General features: G+C 45.4%; 1 protein-coding gene across 1 annotated transcript in view; it reads left to right on the forward strand.

Annotated features, from left to right (window-relative positions):
* KCNN1 (potassium calcium-activated channel subfamily N member 1) overlaps positions 1-26,599 on the forward strand; it is a 128,320-nt gene that overhangs the window by 15,737 nt on the left and 85,984 nt on the right. The gene's annotated exons all lie outside the window — the stretch shown is intronic.

Raw genomic sequence — 26,599 nt, forward strand, 5'->3', positions numbered from 1 at the left:
GAATACACTGACACTGTATTCCCGTATACCCTACATATACCCCCGATCCCCGTTCCAACGGTGTGCCCCCCCCCCACCTTCACCCCAGAAATACCCAGCAAGTCCCCTAGCAATAGAATTGGGGCTATATACACCCACTATTTTTGCTACTGCCATATAGTGCCATTGTCTGACTGGGAATTCAAAGAATATATTGGGGTCACATATAACTTCAATTCCAGGGAGAAGCTTGTCAGTGTAACGTGGCACTGACGGGCTCAATCGCCGCAACCCAGCTTTCCCAGGATCCTGAATGGAATACATTGACAGTGTATTCCCGTATACCCTATATATACACCCCCGATCCCCGTTCCAACAGTGTGCCCCCCCACCTTCACCCCAGAAATACCCTGCAAGTCCCCTAGCAATAGAATTGGGGCTATATACACCCACTATTTTTGCTACTGCCATATAGTGCCATTGTCTGACTGGGAATGCAAAGAATATATTGGGGCTACAAATACCTTCAAGTCCTGCCACTGCCATATAGTGCCAGTTTCTCACTGGGAATTCAAAGAATATATTGGGGTTACAAATACCTTCAAGTCCTGCCACTGCCATATAGTGCCATTGTCTGACTGGGAATGCAAAGAATATATTGGGGTTACAAATACCTTCAAGTCCTGCCACTGCCATATAGTGCCAGTTTCTCACTGGGAATGCAAAGAATATATTGGGGTTACAAATACCTTCAAGTCCTGCCACTGCCATATAGTGCCATTGTCTGACTGGGAATGCAAAGAATATATTGGGGTTACAAATACTTTCAAGTCCTGCCACTGCCATATAGTGCCAGTTTCTCACTGGGAATGCAAAGAATATATTGGGGTTACAAATACCTTCAAGTCCTGCCACTGCCATATAGTGCCATTGTCTGACTGGGAATGCAAAGAATATATTGGGGTTACAAATACCTTCAAGTCCTGCCACTGCCATATAGTGCCAGTTTCTCACTGGGAATGCAAAGAATATATTGGGGTTACAAATACCTTCAAGTCCTGCCACTGCCATATAGTGCCATTGTCTGACTGGGAATGCAAAGAATATATTGGGGTTACAAATACCTTCAAGTCCTGCCACTGCCATATAGTGCCATTGTCTGACTAGGAATGCAAAGAATATATTGGGGTTGCAAATACCTTCAAGTCCTGCCACTGCCATATAGTGCCATTGTCTGACTGGGAATGCAAAGAATATATTGGGGTTACAAATACCTTCAAGTCCTGCCACTGCCATATAGTGCCAGTTTCTCACTGGGAATTCAAAGAATATATTGGGGTTACAAATACCTTCAAGTCCTGCCACTGCCATATAGTGCCATTGTCTGACTGGGAATGCAAAGAATATATTGGGGTTACAAATACCTTCAAGTCCTGCCACTGCCATATAGTGCCATTGTCTGATTGGGAATGCAAAGAATATATTGGGGTTACAAATACTTTCAAGTCCTGCCACTGCCATATAGTGCCATTGTCTGACTGGGAATGCAACGAATATATTGGGGTTACAAATACCTTCAAGTCCTGCCACTGCCATATAGTGCCATTGTCTGACTGGGAATTCAAAGAATATATTGGGGTTACAAATACCTTCAAGTCCTGCCACTGCCATATAGTGCCATTGTCTGACTGGGAATGCAAAGAATATATTGGGGTTACAAATACCTTCAAGTCCTGCCACAGCCATATAGTGCCATTGTCTGACTGGGAATGCAAAGAATATATTGGGGTTACAAATACCTTCAAGTCCTGCCACTGCCATATAGTGCCAGTTTCTCACTGGGAATTCAAAGAATATATTGGGGTTACAAATACCTTCAAGTCCTGCCACTGCCATATAGTGCCATTGTCTGACTGGGAATGCAAAGAATATATTGGGGTTACAAATACCTTCAAGTCCTGCCACTGACATATAGTGCCAGTTTCTGACTGGGAATGCAAAGAATATATTGGGGTTACAAATACCTTCAAGTCCTGCCACTGACATATAGTGCCAGTTTCTGACTGGGAATTCAAAGAATATATTGGGGTTACGTGCACCCACAATTTTTGCTACTGGTATATAGTGCCAGTTTCTGAGTGGAAATTCCCCAAATAATTTGGGGATTCATTCACCCTACATCTCAGGCTCTTGCCATATTCACCCAGGTTGTCAGTGCTGCACCAGCTCGTTCCCAGACAGCTCGGCCCGAAAAACACATTACCTATATAGAGGATTTGGACAATGAAGACAACATGTTCTAAATCTAATGTCTGCACCTTCTCCAGAATTAAAATAAAGGCAGCGTTTAACTTTCAAATAGCACTGCACAAAGGAAGATCTTATCAGCTTGTCTCATGACATGCTACTAAAAAGTGTCATTTGTATATCTTAATGTAAATATAGTTGTATAAGCTTTTTGGGTTTTAGGCACTGCCAAGTTATTTATTACCACCCGCTCCCTTATAATGATGATGACGCCAAAGTCACTGTGGGTGTTCAGAGCTCACAGCTTTGGTTGACATTTGTCTTGCTCTCTGTCGGTACCAGCTGTCTTTTTGGATACCGTAAAGTTATGTTGACTTTATTAACAGCTATAGAAGCTTTAACCAGGTTGTGACGGTGTGTAACCCTAACAACACTAAGTGGGATACACATTAATAGTCAGTCTATGTACGCTAAACGTATCACTGAAGTAATTTTTTTTCCCTCTCCCCTAATATAAGAAAGGAACAGACATTAGACCTAGACCGGGGTTCGAGGCTTGTAAAAATCCAGTATTATTTGTTCTTCATGATGTGAAATATGTGTTGAAAAGCAACCCAAGATGAAGTCAGCCATGTGTGCCAGTGTGTTACTTGGCATGCCTTTGCTGGCCCCAACTGTAAGGGTCACTCTCCATTTCCTCCATTTTCCACTCCCCTTCACACCATTTGTGGTGAAGCAATGGGATGCACTGAAGTGCACCCTCTAGCCTCGTGTGGGACAGGGACATCAGATGCCACTCCAACCCCCTCGTCTTCCTCCGCCAGCCAACGGTGCGAAGATGAGAGGAGTGTGCTCTGAATGTTTTCTGCCTAGCAGAGGCTAGTTCTCACTTACGAAAATGGCCCCACTTTGACCTGTATATCAGGCACAATGGTGTAGGTTTCAAAGAAACATGGCACCAACAAGTTGAAAAACGTGGGCCATGCGTGGACCGTGTTTGAGTCTGGCAAGCTCCAGATCTGCTACCAGGTTCCAGCCATTATCACCGGTGCAAAAATGCCAGGCCCCAGGTGTAGCAGGGAAAAAAAATGCCATCTCAGCCAGGATGGCATCCCTGACCTCGGAGGCACTGTGCTGTCTGTCCCCCAAGCTGATCAGCTTCAGCACGGCCTGCTGACATCTCCCCACGCCAGTGTTATAGCGTTTGCCGCTAGTAGCTGGGGTGGAGGTTGCAGCGTCGTAGGGTTTCAGTCTACTCCTGCCATGAATTTTGGCCTGGGAGAGGAGATAGGCCACCCCCAGTTTGCACCCGGGGACCAGACTCCACCACATTCACCCTGCCTGTCATTAAAGATAAGCACTGCAGCATCCCTGACCACAGGTGCTTGTCCATGTGTCGGTGGTCAAGTGGACCTTGCAGCAAAGCGCAGAGCTCTGGGCCCGACTGATGTTATGGGACACATGCAGGTGCAAGGCAGGGACAGCACACCAAGAGAAGTAGTAACGGCTAGGCCCAGCATAGGGAGGTGCCCCAGCTGCCATCTGCTGACGGAAGGCCTGGGTATCCAGAAGCATAAACAAACACCAACATCTCCAGGGCCAGCAGTTTATCGATGAGGCTGTTAAAGGCTTGGGCATGGGGGTGGGTTGTGTTGTACTTCTGCCTGCAATGAAAAGCTTGGGAGATGTGGAGTGGCTGGGAAGAGGCGCATGATGGTGCAGGCCAAAAGGGCGCATGAGGGTGAACTCCCCAATGTGTCAGAGATAGGTGTGTAGGTGTCCTTGCATCATATACTTGCATCATACTTGGCTTTGGAAGTTAATTTTGTGCCAAAAAGTGGTTAAGACAGCGATACCTCAGCTACTCCCGTTACACTGTCTATTGACAACTCCAGCACTGAAATTACCACCTTTGGAAGTGGACCACCACTTCTAAGATCCCAAAGGAAGTAGGCAAGAGATGTGCAGTGCAGAAAAAAAGATGAAAAAATAAGTGTAGGCAGTAGAGCACAGAGGGATCGGAGAGGACAGAGCTGGTGTCGGTCAGGTATTCCCACAACATGCGCCTATACTTTTCCCTCCTGGTGACACTAGGCCCCTGAGTGGCAGTAATTTGTCCAGGGGGGGCCATTAACGTGTTCCAGACCTAGGAATAAGTCTTCCAACAGGGTAGAGTTTTGCATGCCTTTGCTTCTACCCACTGTTTTTGCTGCTTAGCTTCCCTCCACATCTACACTGCTTTAGCCCCTAAACATCACCCCAGTTTATGCCTTTGCTGATGGCAACTGTGTCTCATGATCCCCACTGAGGTCCAGACAAGTCGGTGGCGGGTCCAAAACCCCAAAATTGGAAGGAAATGGCGGATGCTGCAGTATTTCTAACACCTGTTCCTGGTGCTCGGGCCTGGTCTGTGTTGTACCCTGCACCCTGCTTAACGCAGCTGCCATATCCGGAGTTGTGCTGAGCGCATGCTAATGTTTCGTGTCCAGTGCAATGGATGGGATGGGATTTCACATAAGTCTGCCACCCATGGCCACTCATGGTTGAGCAACTGAGGGAGTTGACTTTGACGAACCCGAGGGTTTTGGAGTTGGAACTACATCAAAGGTCTGTGCTGCTCACACACTCTGCTCAACACATGATATGTTTAGTGCCAGCAGTGTGGAGACGTCGCACAACAGCCGTTGTTCCAGCAGGTACAGGCATTGTAGGAGTGCATAGAGGCTAGCAGCGGCAACTATAGACTTTAAAAACTATCCGCACAAGCGCCACACTTTCACCAGTAGCTCAGGAACATTGGGGTACCTTTTTAAAAAGATTAGCAGCAATGAGTTAAAAACGTGGCCCAGGCATGGAATATGTTGCAGGCTGCCAAGCTACAGAGCCGATCCCAGGTTACGGCCATTATCACACATGACAACATGCCTGGGCCCAGGTACAGTGGCAAAAACCACATTGCCGTCTCATCGAGGATGGCATGACTCACTTTGTAGGCAGTGTGCTGTCTGGCCCCCAAGCTGATGAGCTTCAGCACGGCCCGCTGACGTCTCCCCACACCAGTGTTGCAGCGTTTCCAGCTCGTAGCTGGGGTCAATCTAACAGCGGAGGAGGAGGGTGGTGTTTCAGCCCTCCTCCCAGGAATGTTTTGTGGGGAGACAAGTCAGGAAAATTCTTGAAACAGGGGAGAGTTTTGCATCTTTGCCCTTGCTGCCTATGGACATCCCTTTGCCTCTAGCCACCATTTGCCTCCACATCCACACTGCTTTTGCCCCTAGACATCACCCCAGTCCATGCCTCTGCTTTTACCCCCAGTTTTTTATGCTTAGCTTGCCTCCACATCCACACTGCTTTTGCCCCTACACATTACCCCTATCCATGCCTGTGCCTCTAGCCATAACTCTGCCACCCATGGAAACTCATGGTGCAGAAAGTGAGGGAGCTGACTCTGAGGAACCCTTGGGTTTTGTAGCTGGTACTCCATCAAAGGTCTCTGCTGCTCACACACCCTGCTCAACATACGGTATCTAGGGTTTGAGCGTGTGGTGACCTCGCACAACAGTAGGTGCTTCAGGCAGATGTAGGCCTTGCTGGAGTGTATTGCGGCTAGCTCCAGGTACTGTAGACTTGGGAAAGTGGGTGTCCAAGTGCCCCACTTTCACCCCTATCTCTGCTAATTTGGGGTATGTTTTTAAAAATCGTTGCACCACTAGATTGAACACGTGGGCCAGGCATGGAACGTGTTGGAGGCTGGCAAGCTCCAGAGCCCTCCAACAAGACAAAAAAGCCTGGCCCCAGGGGCAGCGGGGATAAACAAATTGCCATCTCATCCAGGATGGCATCCCTGACCTCAGAGGCAGTGTGCTGTCCGTCCCCCAAGCTGATGAGCTTCAGCCCGGCCTGCTGACGTCTCCCCACACCAGTGTTGCAACGTTTCCAGCTCGTAGCTGGGGTCAATCTAACAGCGGAGGAGGAGGGTGGTGTTTCAGCCCTCTTCCCAGGAATGTTGTGTGGGGAGACAAGTCAGTCTACCACATTTTGCGACCCGGTCCATGCCTCAAGTACATTCAACCACTGTGCCAAGATTAAAAGTTAGCGTCCCTGTCCGCATGCACTTGTCCATTCATAGCTGGTCACGTGGAACTTTTGGGCAAAGCGCTGAACTTAGGGACCGCCTCATGTTTGGGGAAAAGTGCTGGTGTGGACGGCACAGTGAGGTGGCGCAGTAGCCAGCAGGCCCAAAAAGGGCAGAGTGTCCACAAGCCGGGACCCCAACATCTCCTGGGCCAGAATTTTTGAGATGAGGCCGTTGAAGCCTTGGGCATGTGGGTGGGTTGTGCTGTACTTTAGCCTGGAATGAAAGGCCTGGGAGATGGGGAGTCGCATTGCAAAGTGTGTAAACCACACTCATTTTGTCCTCGACCTATACATTTAGAAATTATCTCCCCCAGCGAGGAACGTGGCCTCGATGGGGGAATTTTTCTAAGGAAGCTAGAAAAGAGGGCATCTTGGGCCTTGCTGGCTCAGGTCTAGCTTCTGTCATGCAGCTGTCTTCTGCCTCTGGACATCCCTTTGCCTCTAGCCACCTTTTTCCCTGCTTAGCTTGCCTCCACATCCACACTGCTTTTGCCCCTAGACATCACCCCAGTCCATGCCTTAGCTTGTACCCCCAGTTTTTGCTGCTTAGCTTGCCTCCACATCCACACTGCTTTTGCCCCTAGACATCACCCCAGTCCATGCCTTAGCTTGTACCCCCAGTTTTTGCTGCTTAGCTTGCCTCCACATCCACACTGCTTTTGCCCCTAGACATCATCCCTATCCATGCCTCTGCCCCTAGCCATAACTCTGCCACCCCTGGAAACTCATGGTGCAGAAACTTTGGGAGCTGACTTTGAGGAACCCTTGGGTTTTGTAGATGGAACTCCATCAAAGGTCTGTGCAGCTCACACACCCTGCTCAAGATATGGTATTGTAGGGTTTCAGCGTGTGTGAATGACGGACAACAGCCTGTGTTTGGACAGATGTAGGCCTTGCTAGAGTGTTTTTAGGCTAGCAGCGACTCCTGTACACTTGCAAAAGTGGGCGCACAAGCGCCGCATTTTCAACAGTAGCTTCGGTACATTTGGGTATGTTTTCAAAAAACGTTGCACCACTAGGTTAGACGTGGGCCAAACATGGAACGTGTTGGAGGCTGGCAAGCTCCAGAGCCGCTACCAGGTTCCAGCCATTATTACAGGCGTAAAAATGCCAGGCCCCAGGTGTAGCAGGGAAAAAAAAATGCCATCTCAGCCAGGATGGCATCCCTGACCTCGGAGGCACTGTGCTGTCTGTCCCCCAAGCTGATGAGCTTCAGCACGGCCTGCTGATGTCTCCCCACACCAGTGTTTTAGCGTTTGCCGCTAGTAGCTGGGGTGGAGGTTGCAGCGTCGTAGGGTTTCAGTCTACTCCTGCCATGAATTTTGGCCTGGGAGAGGAGATAGGGTACCTCAGTTTGCACCCGGGGACCAGACTCCACCACATTCACCCTGCCTGTCCTTAAAGATAAGCAGCATCCCTGACCACAGGCGCTTGTCCAAGTGTCGGTGGTCAAATGGACCTTGCAGCAAAGCGCGGAACTAAGGGCCCACCTGATGTTGAGTGACACGTGCTGGTGCAAGGCGGGGACGCCACACTGGGAGAAGTTGTGACGGCTAGGGACGGCATAGTGAGGTGCCACAGTTGCCATCAGGTCCGGGAAGGCGGGAGTTTCAACAAGCCGGAACGCCAACATCTCCTGGACCAGCAGTTTAGCGATGTTGGCGTTCTAGGCTTGCGTGGGTGGGTGGTTAGCGGTGTATTTCTGCCGGCGCTCCAATGTCTGAGAGATGGTGGGTTGTTGTAAAGAAGCACCTGATGGTGCCTTTGATGGTGCAGGAGAAGGAGATAAGACAGAAACAGGGGAGGATGAGGGAGAAGTCAACAAAGTGGCGGAGGCAGATGAAGTGATGTCCTGGCTCGTCCTCTGGAGTGCATCGCCAGCACTGTGAGCAGAGGCAGTGGCATGAACGGCGTGCGACGTTTGTCCTGCCGTTGCTGCCTGCCACTGATTCCAGTGCTTGGATTCCAAATGACGGTGCATTGAAGTGGTGGACAGGTTGCTCTTCTCAGGGCCCCTACTCGATTTCGAGAGGCAAATTGTGTAGACGACACTATATCTGTCCTCGGCGCATTCCTTGAAAAAACTCTACACCTTCGAGAAACGTACCCTCGATGGGGGAGTTTTTCTGGGCTGGGTACAAAAGGGAACATCTTCGGACATTCCTGATCTGGCCTGGCTTCGGCGAAGCTGTTGGCCTCTGCCTCTAGCTACCCTTTTTGGTGCTGCACCTGCCTCAACATCCACACTACTTTCCCAGCTTGACATCCGCCTTGTCCAGGTGGGGTCGGTGTCCTCGTCGTCCACCACCTCCTCTTCCAACTCCTGTCTCGCCTCCTCCTCCTGCACAATGCGCATGTCAACTGGCTGCCCTGACAGCAACTGCATCTCATCGTCGTCGATGAGGGTGGGTTGCTGGTCATCCGCCACCAAATCGACCGGAGATGGAGGAGACTCTAGTGTTTGAGCATCTGGACACAGATACTCGTCTGTTAGGTCTGTGGAATCGCGAAATGGAGGGGCATGTTGCGGTACAGTCAAAGGAAGGGAGAACAGCTCTGGGGAGCAGGGACAGTTGGGGTTATTGTTCTGGGAAGATTGGGAATTTTGGGTGGAAGGAGGACAAGACTGTTGGGTAAGAGGAGGTAGAGGCTGACTGGCTGGTGGACAATGTGCTTTAAGCGTTATCCGACAGCCATTGCAAGACCTGTTCCTGGTTCTCGGGCCTACTAAGGCTACTAAGGTTAATGTTGAACTTTTGTGCAAAGTGCAGAACTTAGGGCTCGCCTGATGTTAAGGGACACACGCTGGTACAAGGCTCAACTCACCCTAAGTGCCAAAAACACTGCTGGTGCAAGGCTCTACTCATGCCAAGGGCCTCAATCTCTGCTGGTAGCTCAGCTTAAGGTCCTGTAACTTTGTTTGGAAGGGCTCATGTTAAGGACTAGAAAAGTGAATTTTGGAAGGTCTTACCACATCACACACACACACACACACACACACACTCAAAATGACAGTTAAGGGTCAGGGCTTTTGGATTTCCCATTGTCTATTCCATCCGTGGTTGTCATGGGGAACGTGATTTAAAGGGGTGGTTGTTACTGTTTGTTGAGCTTAAATTGGGGTTTGTGTCCATCCATTTGGGGAGTAAAGAAGGTTTCCAGGTATTTTCCCACTTTGATAGAGGTTTTTTGGAATGTGGAAAGTGTGTAGTTGTTAGGCTGTGATGTTGGGGTAATAGAGGGTCTTTGGTGTGTTAGATGCCCCCAGACATGCTTCCCCTGCTGTCCCAGTGTCATTCCAGAGGTGTTGGCATCATTTCCTGGGGTGTCATAGTGGACTTGGTGACCCTCCAGACACGGATTTGGGTTTCCCCCTTAACGAGTATATGTTCCCCATAGACTATAATGGGGTTCGAAACCCGTTCGAACACACGAACAGTGAGCGGCTGTTCGAATCGAATTTCGAACCTCGAACATTTTAGTGTTCGCTCATCTCTATTACTCACCTCTTCTGGGCTCGAGCGCTTCTGCCGAACGTCAAGTATTGCTGAAGTCTGTTATTGGGCCTCAGCAGGTGACATATCATTGTGACTTATAAATATCACACCGCTGCATGACCCATGTTATTGCTAAAGTAGGGAGTTGTGCTAGAGTCCAAGAGAGGTAAGTAACACAGCTTTTTTTATGTTTGATCAACTTCCGTAGGCGACCGTCTGAAAAAACACCAGTAAAAACACTCTACTTTTAATGTAAAGATATTGTATATGCTACATATTGTTTTTACCATTAAAGATTACTGTATCAGTTTATATAGGGGTTGACCATTTTCTGATGAAATTTCTTAAATGCCAATAACTAATGTGGAATGGAATATGAAATGCTAAAATGCCTCATAACTTCTTAGCACCCATACTGACACCAGTGTGTAAATAATAGAGGCATCAGTTACCCTGTCCATTGCTCCCAGAATGTGTCTGTAGTCACATGATCTACCTTCAGCCGGGAACAGAGTCTTGTCAGTAAATCATATGTCTGTCGCCATCTTGAAACTTTGGATATGGCTTCAGTACCTATGGACAGCATGGGGTTTCTGCACAGAGTAATAAGGTGTTTTAGCATTACATATACCATTACACATAAATGTATTAAATTTGACAAATTATTTTCATTATAGCTATTATTATAACAAATATGGCATACAGCAATCGCTATGAGGGAGTAATGCTGAGAGAGCCAATTATTGGGAAAGACCTGGATGTATTTTTAGATCATAGACTACATAACAACATGCAATGTCAATCAGCTGCTTCTAAGTCTGTCAGGATATTGGTGTGTATAAATAGTGGCATGAACTTGTGGAAGAGCCATATTTTAATACCACTTTGCAAGGCGTTGGTGCATCCTTTAATTAATGAATCTCTTATTCCAGTCATCTCTAAGGGAATGATGCATGCCCAGAGTCATTGGGATTGGTAGCAGTAATAGGAGAGTTACGAGTACTTTTTCATGGTCAGCTGGTTTCAGATCTTCTTGCAGTGGCTATAGTGAACATAGGTGAAAGTAGGTCTTCCTTCAAGCTTGACAGCAGTAGGTGTGATCATCTGCACCTGGTATGGACCATTGAATTTGTGCTTGAAGGTCTTCCTGACATGCTTTCTTAAAACCAACCAGTCTCCTGGTTTTAAAGAGTGAGATCCTTCCATTGGATTAGGGTCTGGTATGGAAGAGAAAACATATGAATACATTGTGACAAATGTATATGCAATTCAACCAGATAGGTGGAAGGAGGTTAAGGCGGAATAACCTGCCTGGAGCTGCTGTGGAAAATGTAAACCAGTTCTCTGCACTGAGCCAAACAAAATTTCAAAGGGACTCAACTTTTCCTTTCCTCTAGGAGTGGTCCGAATAGCATACAGTCCTACTGGTAAGGCCTCTACCCAGTTCATTGAACTGTATTTGTCTAGAAACATCTGCAGCTTTAGCCCCTTTGCACAAAATCAAGCAATAGTATGTTATGAGAAAGTGTAGCTTCCCGCATCATGATATACTATTTCGTTATGGTAATGTCACCTGCTCAGAAGCTTAATGGGTGACATTGAGAATGGATGTCAGCTGTAAGCAGCAGCTTATACCCGCCTGTAACACCCGTGATTGGAGCTGAGCTCTGATCAAAGGGGTTGCCTTATAAACCCGGTACCTCTGTCTCTGGGGGAAGGTGTGATCCTTATTTGGTAGCCCGGGGCCTGTTTCTTGGCCCAAGGTCTGCAATCTGCATATCAGGTTTTCTGATCCTGTGTGCAGGATCGACTACTCAGGCCTGTTGGGGGAAAGGTAGATCGGTAGTAGCAATGGTGCAGACCCAACCAGTGAGAGACAGGGACACAAAAACTGTAGCAAAAAGGTTTATTTAAAAAAAACAGCAAAATAAATAAACCTTCACGTCAGGTGTGAAACAATGTGAAACAAAATCCTGCATGTCTGAGCGCTCACTAGACAACAAGTTCTAACTGTATGTGTGGCTTACTAGCAGCCACACGAATCAACAAAAAGACACAGTACAGTCTGATAGACTCACACTGTCAGGATAGACACAGGCACCTCCTCTCGCTCCCAGGATCTGCCTTGAAGTGTAAGCACTGCAGCCTTTTATGGCCCAGTAATGAGCCTATGACCCACACCTGGGGCTGAAGCCTATTCAGAGCCCGTACTGGACTACACGTATGTCAGAAACCTGGGGGAGATATACCGTGACCCAAGCACTTTGCCTGTCACCTTCTTCCAGCGCCGCACCTCCCATGAGTTGACCTGAAGCGACCGCTTCAGGCGGCGCTATGCCAGGGCCTCGGAGAGAGCGGCATTTTTGCTGACCTAAGCCAGTCCAGGACAAGCTGTCCTGGACTGGCTTAGGGTCACTGTCACTGAGCGGTGGATTGGGAGGCCGCCCCTCACGCTCAGGCAGAGAGCAGGTCCTCTCTCTGCTAAAGACGCTTGCTCCGCCCCTCCACTTGGCCCCGCCCCCCATATAGGGATCATAATGTACATTTTTCTTCTTATCAGTATGTCTTTGTAGAATGGGAGGAAATCCAGGCAAACATTGGGAGAACATACAAACTCTTTGCAGATATACTTCCTGGTGGGATTCAAACCCAGGACTCCAGCGCTGCAAAGCTGCAGTGCTAATCACTGAGCCACCATGCTGCCCCTCTGCCTGTCACCTTCTAACAGTATAAAATCACACGATACAGCATAAAACACTACATATTTGGTATGGCTGTGTCTGTAACAAACTGTACAATAAAAGTAAACCTTTAGTTATCCCACACGGTAAACATCAGGGAAAAAAAAATGCTAGAAGTAACAATTTTTGACATCTCACCTCAGATAATGTGGAATAAAAAGTCATAAAGTCATATCTAGCTCAAAATGTTACCAATAAAAAAGAGGGGCCACACGGTGGCTCAGTGGTTAGCACTGCAGCCCTGCAGCGCTGGAGTCCTGGTGTTCAAATCCCACCAAGGGCAAAAAAACATCTGCAAGGAGTTTGTATGTTCTCCCCGTGTTTGCATGGATTTCCATCCCATATTCCAAAGACATACTGATAGGGAAAAAAAAATGTACATTGTGAGCCCTGTGTGGGGCTCACAATCTACAATATAAAAAAAAAAAAAAGTTACCAATAAAAAGTACAGCTTTTCCTGCAAAAAATAAGACCTCAACCAGCTCCGTCAAATTTACGCCCCTCAGAAGATGGCAATGGAAAAATAATCGATTTTTATTTTGCAAAATTAGAAACGCAAAAAAATCTATGTAAATTGGTTATACTGTAATATACTATTAATGTGGTATATTGAAGGGCAAAAAATTTGAAATGTTAAAACGCAATGCCAAAATTGATTTTTTTTTTAATCCACACAGAAAGAGTCAATAAAATTTTGTTAAGTTATAGACATCCCAAAATGGTGTGCTTAGTAAATTCATCTCCTCCTGCGAAAAACAAGCCCTTATATGGCTACATCACAACAAAAATTAAAAAACGATTATAACTCGTACATTGTAATGGCAAAAAAAAAAAAAAGAAATAGTCATATCTTTTCGACAAAACTGGCTGTGACAGGAAGGGATTTTATACGCTGTGCGAGCATATATATCAGGGTACACCCCAGATTTAGTTTTTTCAATGTAGAAAGACACCAGAAGTGACCACCAGGGTGACCCCACCCCAATTATAGGAGCTACTGGGAAAATAGTAGGGAATTTGGCTCACTACGTGTCTGTTTAGCACTATAAAACCTCCCGAAACGTGTTATCTTTCATCAAATTTCATTCGTTGCTAAACGTGTATACTGTATTCTACTTTATCGAGAGAGAGCACACAACCTGGTTACAATTTGGGAATTTCACTCCCTAAACCATAGCCCTATTTTTTTTAAATAAGTAAATGCAAAAAATATTGATCACTAACATGAAGTACAATGAAAAATAACAATCTCAAAATCACATGCGTAAGCTAAAGCATCTCAAAATTATTGCCACATAAATTGACACATGTCACTTTTGAAAAATGAGGCCTGGTCATTAAAGGGGCTCTATCATTGGGAAAAGTCATTTTTAATTAATCACCTCCTTGCATAGCCTTTAGAAAGGCTATTCCACACCTACCTTTAGTATGTAAATTGCATCAGTGGTTTTGGCATCATTTTTATTCATATGCAATGAGCTTCCAGCCAGCACAGGAAGTTCCCAGCAGCACTTGTCTCTGCTATTATCTCCTATGTATGTGTGCAAACAGGAAGCAGAGTCTTCAGCAGCAGCAGCCTTTGCTGTATACTCCCATAGGAAACAATAGCAAAGAGGGTGCACAGTGCAGGTTTGGAATAGCATTTCTAAAGGCTATGCAAGGATGTGTTTAGTTAAAAATGACTTTTCCCAATGATAGAGCCCCTTTAAGGTACTTTTAAGCCCAGTCCTTAAGGGGTTAACTTAATGGTCCCAATAAGTCTTGTGGGGAAGGTAGCTTGTAGATGCAGTGGTGCGGACCCAACCAGTCAGAGACAGGGACACAGATCTTGCAGCAAAGTGATTTATTTAAGAAAAAAATGCAAAATGAATAAACCTTTTATGTAAGGCACAAAAATGAACAAAACAAAATACAGCCTTAACTTCAGGCAAAATAACATCAAACAAAATCCTGCTCGTCTGAGTGCTGACTAAACAAAAAATAACTGTACATGTAGCTTACTACCAGCCACATGAATCAACAAAAAAACCCAAAACACAGTACCGTATTACAGTGGCAGTGTTAGGATAGACCCAGGCACTTCCTCCCTCTCCCCGGATCTGTCCTGAAGTGCAGGCTCTGCAACCTTTTATGGGCCAGTAATGAGCCTCAGGAACCACACCTGGGGCTGAAACCTATTCCAGACCCGCCCTGAACCACACATAAGTCAGGAATCTGGGGCTTATATAGCAGAACTCCAAGTGTTTGTGTGATTTTTATAGTCTTTCTATCACCTTAGGAATCCTGCATCTGCAGACTGTTTCTGACAATATTTTCTTAGCAGTTTTTCTGGCTGTGGCTGCAGTCACTAGCCAATCTTCTGGCCAGCCTGAAATACATCAATTGCTACAAGGACACCAGGTCATTTGTGCCTACCTTAGTTAGCTGTATGGAATCTACCTGCAATCTTTGAAATGGGTACAATGGTTTAGGAGTGTGTCTATAACGAATTTTCACTACTTTCCCAATGTTGAGTCTTGCACAGGTAAGACAACCCTGAACAAATTTGTCAAAGACAGTTTGAATTCCTGGTAAACCAATGTTGTGGGACTAATGTTCTCAAGGCATCTTTTGATACAGTGTTGGCCAAACATATTGGCACCCCTGCAATTCTGTCAGATAATACTCATTTTTATTCCAGAAAATGATTGCAATCACAAATTCTTTGGCATTATTATCTTCATTTAATTTGTCTTCAATGGAAAACCACAAAAAGAATTGTGAAAAAAAGCCAAATTGGATATAATTCCACACCAAACATAAAAAAGAGGTGGACAAAAGTATTGGCAATGTTTGAAAAATCATGTGATGCTTCTCTAATTTGTGTAATTAACAGCACCTGTTACTTACCAGAGGCACCTAACGGGTGGTGACAATAAGTAAATCACACTTGCAGCCAGTTGAAATGGATTAAAGTTGACTCAACCTCTGTCCTGTGTCCTTGTGTGTACCACATTGAGCATGGAGAAAAGAAAGAAGACCAAAGAACTGTCTTAGGACTTGAGAAGCAAAATTGTGAGGAAGCATGAGCAATCTCAATCTACAAGTCCATCTCCAAAGACCTGAATGTTCCTGTGTCTACCGTGTGCAGTCATCAAGAAGTTTAAAGCCCATGGCACTGTGGCTAACCTCCCTAGATGTGGACGGAAAAGAAAAATTGACAAGAGATTTCAACGCAAGATTGTGCTGATGGTGGATAAAGAACCTCAACTAACATCCAAACAAGTTCAAGCTGCCCTGCAGTCCGAGGGTGCGACAGTGTCAACCCGTACTATCCGTCGGTGTCTGAATGAAAAGGGATTGTATGGTAGGATACCCAGGAAGACCCCACTGCTTACCCAGAGACATAAAAAAGCCAGGCTGGAGTTTACCAAAACTTACCTGAGAAAGCCAAAAACGTTTTGGAAGAATGTTCTCAGATGAGACAAAAGTAGAGCTTTTTGGGAAAAGGCATCAACATAGAGTTTACAGGGAAAAAAAAGAGGCCTTCAAAAAAAAGAACACGATACCTACAGTCAAACATGGCGGAGGTTCCCTGATGTTTTGGGGTTGCTTTGCTGACTCTGGCACTGGACTGCTTGACCGTGTGCATGGCATTATGAAGTCTGAAGACTACCAACAAATTTTGCAGCATAATGTAGGGCCCAGTGTGAGAAAGCTGGGTCTCCCTCAGAGGTCATGGGTCTTCCAGCAGGACAATGACCCAAAACACACTTCAAAAAGCACTAGAAAATGGTTTGAGAGAAAGCACTGGAGACTTCTAAAGTGGCCAGCAATGAGTCCAGACCTGAATCCCATAGAACACCTGTGGAGAGATCTCAGAATGGCAGTTTGGAGAAGGCACCCTTCAAATCTCAGGGACCTGGAGCAGTTTGCCAAAGAAGAATGGTCTAAAATTCCAGCAGAGCATTGTAAGAAACTCATTGATGGTTACCGGAAACGGTTGTTCGCAGTTATTTTGTCTAAAGGTTGTGCTACCAAGTATTAGGCTGAGGGGGCCAGTACTTTTGTCCGGCCCATTTTTGGAGTTTTGTGTAAAATGATCAATGATTTGACGTTTTTTTTCATTCTCTTTTGTGTTTTTTCATTGCAAGGAAAATAAATGACGATATTAATACCAAAGAACTTGTGATTGCAATCATTTTCTGGAAGACAATGAGTATTATCTGACAGAATTGCAGGGGTGCCAATACTTTTGGCCAACACTGTAAGTGTGTTGGGCCATGGGCCATTTCAGCCATCATAGGATATAAACTTCTTGGCAGCCAGTTTCTGCCGTTTACCTGTCTGATATTTGTTCAGACCCAGCCTCCAACCATACCTTTTTCTCTTGAGGCATTTACTGGGTTTTTAACTCTTGCAGCAGGGTTAAATCTGGAGCTGTTGCTTAACATTTGGATAGTTGTGGAGTAACAACTGCTTTGGCTGCTTAGTCTGCTTGTGCATTCCCCGCAGATCATCTTCTTTGGTGGGAACTAGAGATGAGCGAGTACTGTTTGGATCAGCCGATCCGAACAGCACGCTCCATAGAAATGAATGGATGCACCTGGTACTTCCGCTTTGACGGCAGCCGGCCGTTTAACCCCCTGCGTGCCGGCTACGTCCATTCATTTCTATGCGAGCGTGCTGTTCGGATCGGCTGATCCGAACAGTACTCGCTCATCTCTAGTGGGAACTGTTACTTTAATTATAGCTACCTCTGCTGGTAGCTCAAGTAAATTCTTCACAGCTTCTGCATTTCTTATTGGTTTACCTAAGTATGACAGAAACCCACTTTTTCCAGCGAACACCGAAATCATGTGCTACCCCAAAAGCATACCTGGAATCTGTATGACAGTTAATTCTCATTCCTTTCCCCAATGTACATGCATTGATGAGAGCCGTCACCTCCACCTCTTGTGCTGGAATGGTTGTTGCACAACTACCTCATCATTTTGGATTACTGCATACACAGTGACAAAGTGTCCTTGTTCTTCATTCAACTATCTGGATCCATCTACAAAAACTTCAGCATCAGGGTTACCCTTGGTCCTCATCTGTGTTTGGTAATCCGTTCAGGAAGTCCGCACGAGAACCCACCGAACGGACTACCGAATGCATTTGCAAGTGGTGTGCAGTGAAAGCACATGGATCCCATAGACTATAATGGGGTCTGTTTGCTTGACGCGAGATCTCCGCAGAAGTAGATTGCGAAGTACTTTCCTGTCCGCATGTTCCCTGTGGAGATCTCGCAGCAAGCACATGGACCCCATTATAGTCTATGGAGATCTGTGTGCTTTCACTGCACACCACTTGCAAATGCGTTCATTAGTCTGTTCGGGGGGTTCCCCATGTGGACTCCCCCTAACGGATTACCGACGCAGATGTGATAAGAGGCCTTAGTCAATGGTGTTTCAGTTATATTTGACAATCCTCTTGTTTCATCAATCAACTCATGGTCTGCAGGTACTATCCCTCCCTTCTTTTCTAAATCCCAGGGCATGAGAGTGGCTGGGTTTAGAACTGTACACACCCATACCTCCCAACTTTTGAAGGGTAGAAAGAGGGACAAAATGTGCGGCGTGCTGCACGCGCCGCTGCAAATTTGGCCCCGCCCACTTTTATGTTGACCCCGCTCATTCTCATTAATTTTTCATGTCCTCCCACACAGTATAATCCTCCTACAGTCACCTGTAAATTATATGCCCCCCCTCTATCTCTCCCCCAGTTTCATATACACCCTTCATCTTCCCCTAGTTTCATGTTCCCCCCTCTATCTCTGTCCCCAGTTTCATGTCCCTAGTTTCATATCCCCCCAATTTCATGTCCCCCCGTCTCTGTCCAGTTTCATGCCGTTCTCCCCCCATCATCTGCCCACAGTTTCATGTCCCGCTGTCTCTGCCCCAGTGTCATGCCGTTCTTTCCCCCCCTTCATCTGCCCCAGTGTCATGCCGTTCTTTCCCCCCTCTTCATCTGCTCCAGTGTCATGCCGTTCTCCCCCCCTTCATTTGCCCCAGTGTCATGCTGTTCTCTCCCCCTTCATCTGCCCCAGTGTCATGCCGTTCTTTCCCCCCTCTTCATCTGCTCCAGTGTCATGCCGTTCTCCCCCCCTTCATTTGCCCCAGTGTCATGCTGTTCTCTCCCCCCCCTTCATCTACCCCAGTGTCATGCCGTTCTCCCCCCCCCCTTCATCTGCCTCCAGTTTCATGGGCCCCCTACATTATGTTCCACATTAATGTTTAACACAAACAAACACTTACACTCACCTTCCATCGCTCCCCTGCCGCTCTCTCCGCTCTCTCCCTCATACACATAGTTGTAGGCGCGATGTGACATCATCACATCGTGGCTACAAATGCTGGCGCGCAGCGTTAAAGCAGGAGCTGAGCTGTGACAGCTCCTGCTTTAAAGAGGACCTTTCATGGTCTGGGGCACAGGCAGTTCTATATACTGCTGGAAAGCCGACAGTGCGCTGAATTCAGCGCACTGTCGGCTTTCCCGATCTGTGCCCCGTGTAAAGAGCTAGCGGTCCCGGTACCGTAGCCCTTTACAGTCAGAAGGACGTTCCTAACAGTCTGTCAGGTACGTCCTTCTCCACAGCAGCGCCTATCATGCTGTGCTGTGTGAGCAGGGAGGAACGCCTCCCTCCCCTCCTGATAATACTTGTCTATGGACGAGCACTGTGAGCAGAGGGAGGGGGCGTTCCTCCCCACTCACACTGTACAGCGTAATAGACACTGCTGTGGACAAGGACATTCCTGACAGACTGTCAGGAACGCCCTTCTGACTGTAAAGAGCTACGGTACCGGGACCGATAGATCTTTACACGGGGCACAGATCGGGAAAGCCGACAGTGCGCTGAATTCAGCGCACTGTCGGCTTTCCAGCAGTATATAGAACTGCCTGTGCCCCGTAGGATGCCCATGAGTTGAAATCGGGACATACCTCCCGCCGACCGGGACAGAACACCGAAATTGTGAGTGTCCCGCGGAAATCGGGACGGTTGGGAGGTATACACAACTGACTTGTAATGCGAGGACTTAAGTGCAAGTTCATACTTTGTAATTCTTGCCTGTAGAAGGTGCTTGAATTTTGTAGTGTGTAAAGGTTCTGCAATTGCATGTGGAACTTGCAATGTGAGAGGATGGTGTAGGATTAAATCCTCTGACTTCTGGGCTAAAGCAGCTGTTACTGGTCTGAAGCAGGTTGGCACAACTTGAGTAACACTATCTGGTAGTGTGGAATAGTAGCTTAATGGTCTTATACACCCGCCATGTTTCTCTATGACAACACCTGTGGCAATAGCTTTTGATTCATAACAGAAGAGCGTGAAAGGTGTGTAATCTGGTGGCTGAGACCAATGTCTGTTTTAGGTGTGGTATGCCTGTAATGCCTCTGGTGTGAAACAAAAAGATTCACAACAATTTATAATCCATGGATGGCAATAATTGACTAGGCCTAGGAACGCTCTCAATTTCCGTGATGGATCAGGTACAGGGTGTTTTTGAATTGCCTCTATGGTTTCAGGTGTTAGATGTTTTGTACCTGATGAAACACAATGGCCTAGAAAGGTAACACTGGATTGGCACAGTTGCAACTTTTTCTTAGATACTTTGCAACCATTGTCACCTTATAACCAGTTTTTTTTAATTTTTTACATTCCAAAAGTAGTAACTTGTTTATTTTTCAATTGGCTTGGCAGTAATAGGGCTTGTTTTATGTGGGACAATTTATAATTTCTTGTGGGGAATAAATAACTCTTAACTTTCATAGCTCATCATTGCAACAGGTCAGTAGACATATGTTGCAAGATGTTACAAGTAATACTTATTGCTAATGAAGGGTCATCTATTTTGCATTGGTTTTTATCTGTTAAGAGAAAAAAAATTGGTCTTTCTTTTTTGACCCAATCCACTAATCCGTTTTTATTGACGATTGACTATTTTACATCGGTTAAAAAATCTCTTGATTTCTATTCGGTCCATATTTCTGTGAAAACGGACAGAGATAGACTATGTCTGTTTTTTGATGACTTTGAAAACTGTCTGTCAAAAAACCAACGTATAAAGAGACACATTCAAATGAATGTGTTCTCAAAACGGCAATGTGACAGCCATTACAGAAACAAGTGATTAAGGCCTTAGGCTTAGGCCCCAGATTACTAAACAGAGGCAGTGGGGCGGGCTTTGGCACCGAGAGTGACGTGCAGAGCCACGTCACTCTTGGGTCAAAACCCGCCTTCCACGACTGTTGCGGTCGCAGCTTCCCCCTCCGGAGTCGGCTTAAATGAATGAGCCGACTCCGGAGGTTGTTGCTGCCAGAAATCCACCTGAAGAAAGGGCAGCTCGCTTCTTTTTTCTGCTAGCGGCAACAATGGTCTCCATACACCACCATTGTGAGGGGGCAGATTATGATGTGGATTACATGCCATAATCCGCCCCCGCTGTGCCTGTGTGAACCGTCCCGGGCTTGTTCACGCGGATTAAACGCGGCACGCAATGTGCCACGTGTACGGGATGTTTGCGCTGCGATTTTGACGGTGCATGTTTGCGGTCGCGTTAGCGCCACGTAAACGCGGCGCTAACGTGACCGCAAATATGCACCGTCAAAATTGCAGCACAAACGTCCCGTACACGCGGCACATTGCGTGCCGCGTTTACTCCGTGTGAACAAGCCCTTTGCGTGATTTTTTTTTTTTTTCTTTTTTTTTTAACCAGAATGGCTACAAAGGGAATGGGAAATATAAAGCAAACATTCTTACTTTTAAGTTCTGTTAAATCCATTCCTGGTTTTGGAGCCACCTCTGTCTATGCTCATTCTCATTGTGACTCTAAAGTAAATAACATGACAGGCACTGTCTTCTGTCAAGTTCGTTTACTTTTGTGATGGAAAAAAAAGACCTGCCTGACTTTTTCTTTCATCAAAAAACCAACAAAAACTAAAAAGCTCCTGTTTTTTACCTGCAGACGCCCAATAAAGGGGTTTGCATCTGTCATTTAATGCTCATAGCTCTCATCCTGGGATAGATGAGAGCAACAGATATTAACTCTTTCCTACTTTGTGCCATACTATTGCGTCACATAGTTAATGCTCAACACCATAATAGTACGGCAGTTTAATGCTGCGGGCAGAGAAACATTCCCTCTGGCGCTTGGCTGTGTTAAACAGGCCTGGGACTAGCCATCGGAGTCAGAAGATTGCCCCCCCCCTCACCATCCCTCGGATCAAATGGTTGCCATGGCAGTCAGAAGGCCGAGCAACGGCCTCTTGACAGCGTGTGCACATTACACGTAGGGTCCCTTCTTGGACAGTACAAAAAAAAAAAAAAAGTATAAACTAAAAAGGTAAATAAATAAAAAAACAACCCCTTTAGGTAGAGACCTCACGTTGCGAAAACGTAGCATTTTGGCTGTGGTGGAAACGTTGCAGCAAAGAAGTGCTGCATTTTATATTACCTGCAACGTGGATGGGATTCTGGCTAAACCCATCCACACATTGCAGGAAAATATCCACAGTGAAATTGCTGCGAATTCAAAAACATTTGCGTTGATGTAAATTGCAACATGTCAATTATACCTACGGAAACGCTGGCATTTTCTGTATAGGTATAATATAGGCAGACTTTCTGTGAAAAACACTACAGAAAAACACATGATGTGTTTCCGCCGCTGTCTTTTCTGCAAATAAAGAGCCCTGGCATAGCTCCGTTAACAAAACAGTAAAAAAGTTACCCTAGGAAAAATCGCTAATTTTCAAAAAGTGATGTTTTATTTGCAAAAATGGTGAAACATTTTAAAATCAATATAAATATGGTATTGCCATAATTGTAATGACCTGCAGGACAAAGCTGCCATGTCATTTTTGATGCACCACCTTAAAAGGATTCTATCATTAAAATCAAAGGGGCTCACTATATATACCTGCTATGAGCTAAAGATATGCCTGAATAGCCTTTAAAAAGGCTATTCAGGTGCTGCTATTAGTTTGTAAAAAGACCTCCCCGTTTTTGTTTCTTAACTCGGAAATCGATATGCAAATGAGCTTGATTGTGCACGGTGGCCGTTCCATGTACCCCTTAACGTCATAGCATCTGGACGCTCACCGCTCTTCCTTATGCCTCCAAGCCCCCCTCCTCCTGCTTATTCATCACCTCCATCGTTGGCGGTTTCTATTGAAATAACGTGCGAGCACAATCAAGCTCATTTGCATATCGATTTCCGAGGTAAGAAACAAAAACAGGGGGGGTCTTTTTGCAAACTAATCGCAGCACCTGAATAGCCTTTTTAAAGGCTATTCGGGCATATCTTTAGCTCATAACATGTATATCTAGTGATAGAGCCCCTTTAAAAATCACATTTTTTGTCGATCACACACAGGAATAGCCTTAAGAAAGGCTATTCTTCTCCTAGCTTTAGATTTCTTCTCCGCGCTGCTGTTCGGTAGAAATTCCGGTTTTTGTCTGTATGCAAATGAGTTCTCTTGCAGCACTGGGGGCGGTCGCCAGCGCTCAAACAGCACTGGGGGCATCCCCAATGCTGCCAGAGAACTCTCCAGTGCTGTCTACATCTTCTTCAGGAATGACCTCTCTGTGCGTCTTCTTCCGGAGCTGGGTTCAAACTTCTAGGCCTCGGGCAGAACCCACAGGCCACAAGAAAATGGCCGCTTACACAGTTAATGCAAGTTAATGGGACGCGGAAAAACTGCTAGCATTTTTTTTAGGTGTTTTTTGACAAATAACGCCAGGCGGTTTTTCCACCTCCTATTGATTTGCAATGATTTTTTCAGGCAGAAAATGCTTAAAATAAACACCTCAAAAACGCCTCAGGAATTTTCCTGAGTGAATTTTTCCTGACCAAATAACTCCGTGTGAACTCAGCCTGAGAACAATCGCTGCATCTCATTATCATCACTCATTACAATGCTTGGTAATAGGGTTAAGCCGATTCTGGCTTTTCAGGATCGATTTTAAAATCCGATTTCCGATAATTTTTCATTCGAACCTGATCTCGATCCCAATGCAAGTCAATGGGATTTTTTTATTAATCGGAGATCAGATTTTAAAAGCAATCCTATTCACTATACAGCATGGAATCTAACAATTGTTAGAATCCACGCCGTGTAGTGAATCACTAAGTAGCTAGAGGATTTTTTTAAAAATCCTCTGGCCACTTAGTCCCCCCTGGTGTCCACTTACCTCCAGAGATGGCTGCTCCGGTGTTCTTCGCCTCGCTGCTGCTCCATGCTGCAGTCTTCTTCGCCTCGCTGCCCCCTCCCTGCCAGGTTAGGAGAGTGTGGGCGGGTTAGGAGAGTGTGGGCGGGTACTGGGAGGGGAGACGTCCATATAGCCTTTAGCCTTTAGAAATGCTATTCCAAACCTGCACCGTGCACCCTCTTTGCTATTGTTTCCTATGGGAGTATACAGCAAAGGCTGCTGCTGCTGAAGACTCTGCTTCCTGTTTGCACACATACATAGGAGATAATAGCAGAGACGAGTGCTGCTGGGAACTTCCTGTGCTGGCTGGAAGCTCATTGCATATGAATAAAAATGGACTTATTCAAAAACCACTGATGCAATTTACATACTAAAGGTAGGTGTGGAATAGCCTTTCTAAAGGCTATGCAAGGATGTGATTAGTTAAAAATAACTTTTCCCAATGATAGAGCCCCTTTAATTTCACCAGAAAACTAGTTTAATTGCATTGAAAGAAAAAATATAATATTTGATTGGTTAGTAAATATGAAACTGTTTCAGTCTTCAAGATTAAATTTTAATTGTCTAAAATATGATTATTTTTGTGGACACTGTCTTAATCCTTTAGGCCCCGTTCACACGGGGCAAGAGGGGGTGGATTTTTGCACGGAATCCTCCTCAAAATCCGCTCCCTCACAATAGAGGTTTATGTAGACCGCTAGCAGTATTTTTTCCGCTAGCAGTTTGCTCCCTCTAGCGAAAAAAGAAGCTGCCCTTTCTTGAGGGGTATTCCTCCTCAGGAAATCAATACAAGTGAATGGGAGGCGGAAAACTGCATTACGTTTTTTGCCAAAAAACGCAGCATGGTTTTTGGCAAAATCCTCGCCCAAAAAACGTGACATGGTTTTTTAAGGTCCCTTCGCTGTGCTGCAGGGAAAAAACAAAAACCGCTCCAAAAACCGCCTCAAATGTCAAAAACCACTTCCTAATTCCTGAAGCGTTTTTTTTTCTGGACCAAATTCTGCCACACTCTATTCACTAGCCCTTACATTTAAAAATGTGGTGGCCTAATCTTTATATACAGTACACATGTATGAGAGTTTATTGTTAGTTTTTCTTATTTTTCTATGCACACATTTCACTGCCTTTAAGTGACAATGTAAGTGCCAAGAATGCATGTTCAGTGCGATGTAGTATGGTAGGATGCTTGCTAAAGTGTATCCACATATTCTTTGTGTGATTTAATGGCAAAAGCCACCTACAACCCTTTTAACAATTGGGGTTAGTTTAGTATGAACTGTAGCTTTTCCTGGACTTAACAGAGGTGTTTTGTGACGCTGGGTGCCAAATAAACAGCATAGCAGGTAATGGCAATCCAAAAGAAATGGCTTTATTCAGCTTATAAATTATAGCAGGAACAACAAACAACGAAACAGCCCATACATAGGGCAATACCTCACTTCTTAAACGCTGACTAACTTCTGAGCGCAAGATGCTTTACTGAAGTTTCTTCTCAGCAGTCTGGCTCACACTGAGCTTAACCAAGTACTTTCTGGAATCCAGTCCTCTTGGGACAGACCCCTATGTTCCCAACTGGTTCACAATCCACCTGCTCATGAAGATCACCAGCAGCATTGCCTCTGGAGTTGGGCTCCTTCTGGAATTCAGTCTTCTTGGGACAGACCACCTGTCTGTCTCCAACTGACCCACAGAGCACCTGCAGATCAGCACTCTCCTTCTGTGTGTAGTGTCTCTGGAGTTGGGCCCCAGGTATGAGTGTGGTCAAGGTCCTGGTCAAGGTCCTGTTTTTGGGTTGCTCTCCAGCGCCCTCTAGGTTCACTCTCTCACACCCGATAAATCTAATATGTTACAGCAATACAAAATGCATCTGGAATACATCACAGCTATTCCACACATGACATGTATTAATCTTTTTTTGTTTCATGAACACAAACTAAACATACATAAAGGATTTATACCTTAGTAAAAAAAAAGAAAAAAAACAAACATTAAAGCATTTACTGTTATTACTTACTTTCTTAGGGGCAGGCTGCCAATTCTAGTTTGAGCTAAAATATTTCTGACTTGCTAGACATGTGGGTGTGGATTTTCAGAAAAGGTAGTGTAACCTAAATGTGCTAAAATTGCATTATGAAATGCTGGCTCATAGCAAACTAAGGCTGAGGCCCCACATTCTGGAAATGCATCTTTTCTTGTTGCAGACTTTTGTGTGATTTTTTGGAGCCAAAGTTGAAGTTAATTGAAGTACATTTGCCCTATCATCATTTACGCCATATTTCTGATATCCCCCTGCCCACCTACATCATGCCTCCTTTTTGGGAAAGTGGCGAAGGCGGCGCAGATTTATTGCACAAAACTTGTATACAAGACATAATAAATGTTCCTCACTGTTTACATAGCATTATCTAACCCCCCCCTCCCAAAAAAACCCCTGTCAACCGGATAGTCCATTTTATGTTTTTCTTTTTTCTCTTGGGGTTTTCTTTACTTCTCTTTTTGTTATAGTGTGACACATATTTTCATGGGTATTTTATTGACTTTAACTAAACACAGGGACATATTGCAAAGCATGGATGAGAGGGCTTTTATATGTGCATTGTAGTTGTCTGAGGGTTTTTGTATCCAGCTTTGCTTTTGTGCCAATTCTGTTTTATGCATTCATTATTTCATTGATTTCTCATATGCCAAAGTGTGTATTAAGTATGGATTTGTACAGTATAAAATTTGTGTTAAAGTATAAAAATTGCCCACTATCTCTTACATTCAAAATA

Source organism: Leptodactylus fuscus, chromosome 1 (assembly GCF_031893055.1).
Source record: "Leptodactylus fuscus isolate aLepFus1 chromosome 1, aLepFus1.hap2, whole genome shotgun sequence".
NCBI classification, from domain to species: Eukaryota; Metazoa; Chordata; class Amphibia; order Anura; family Leptodactylidae; genus Leptodactylus; species Leptodactylus fuscus.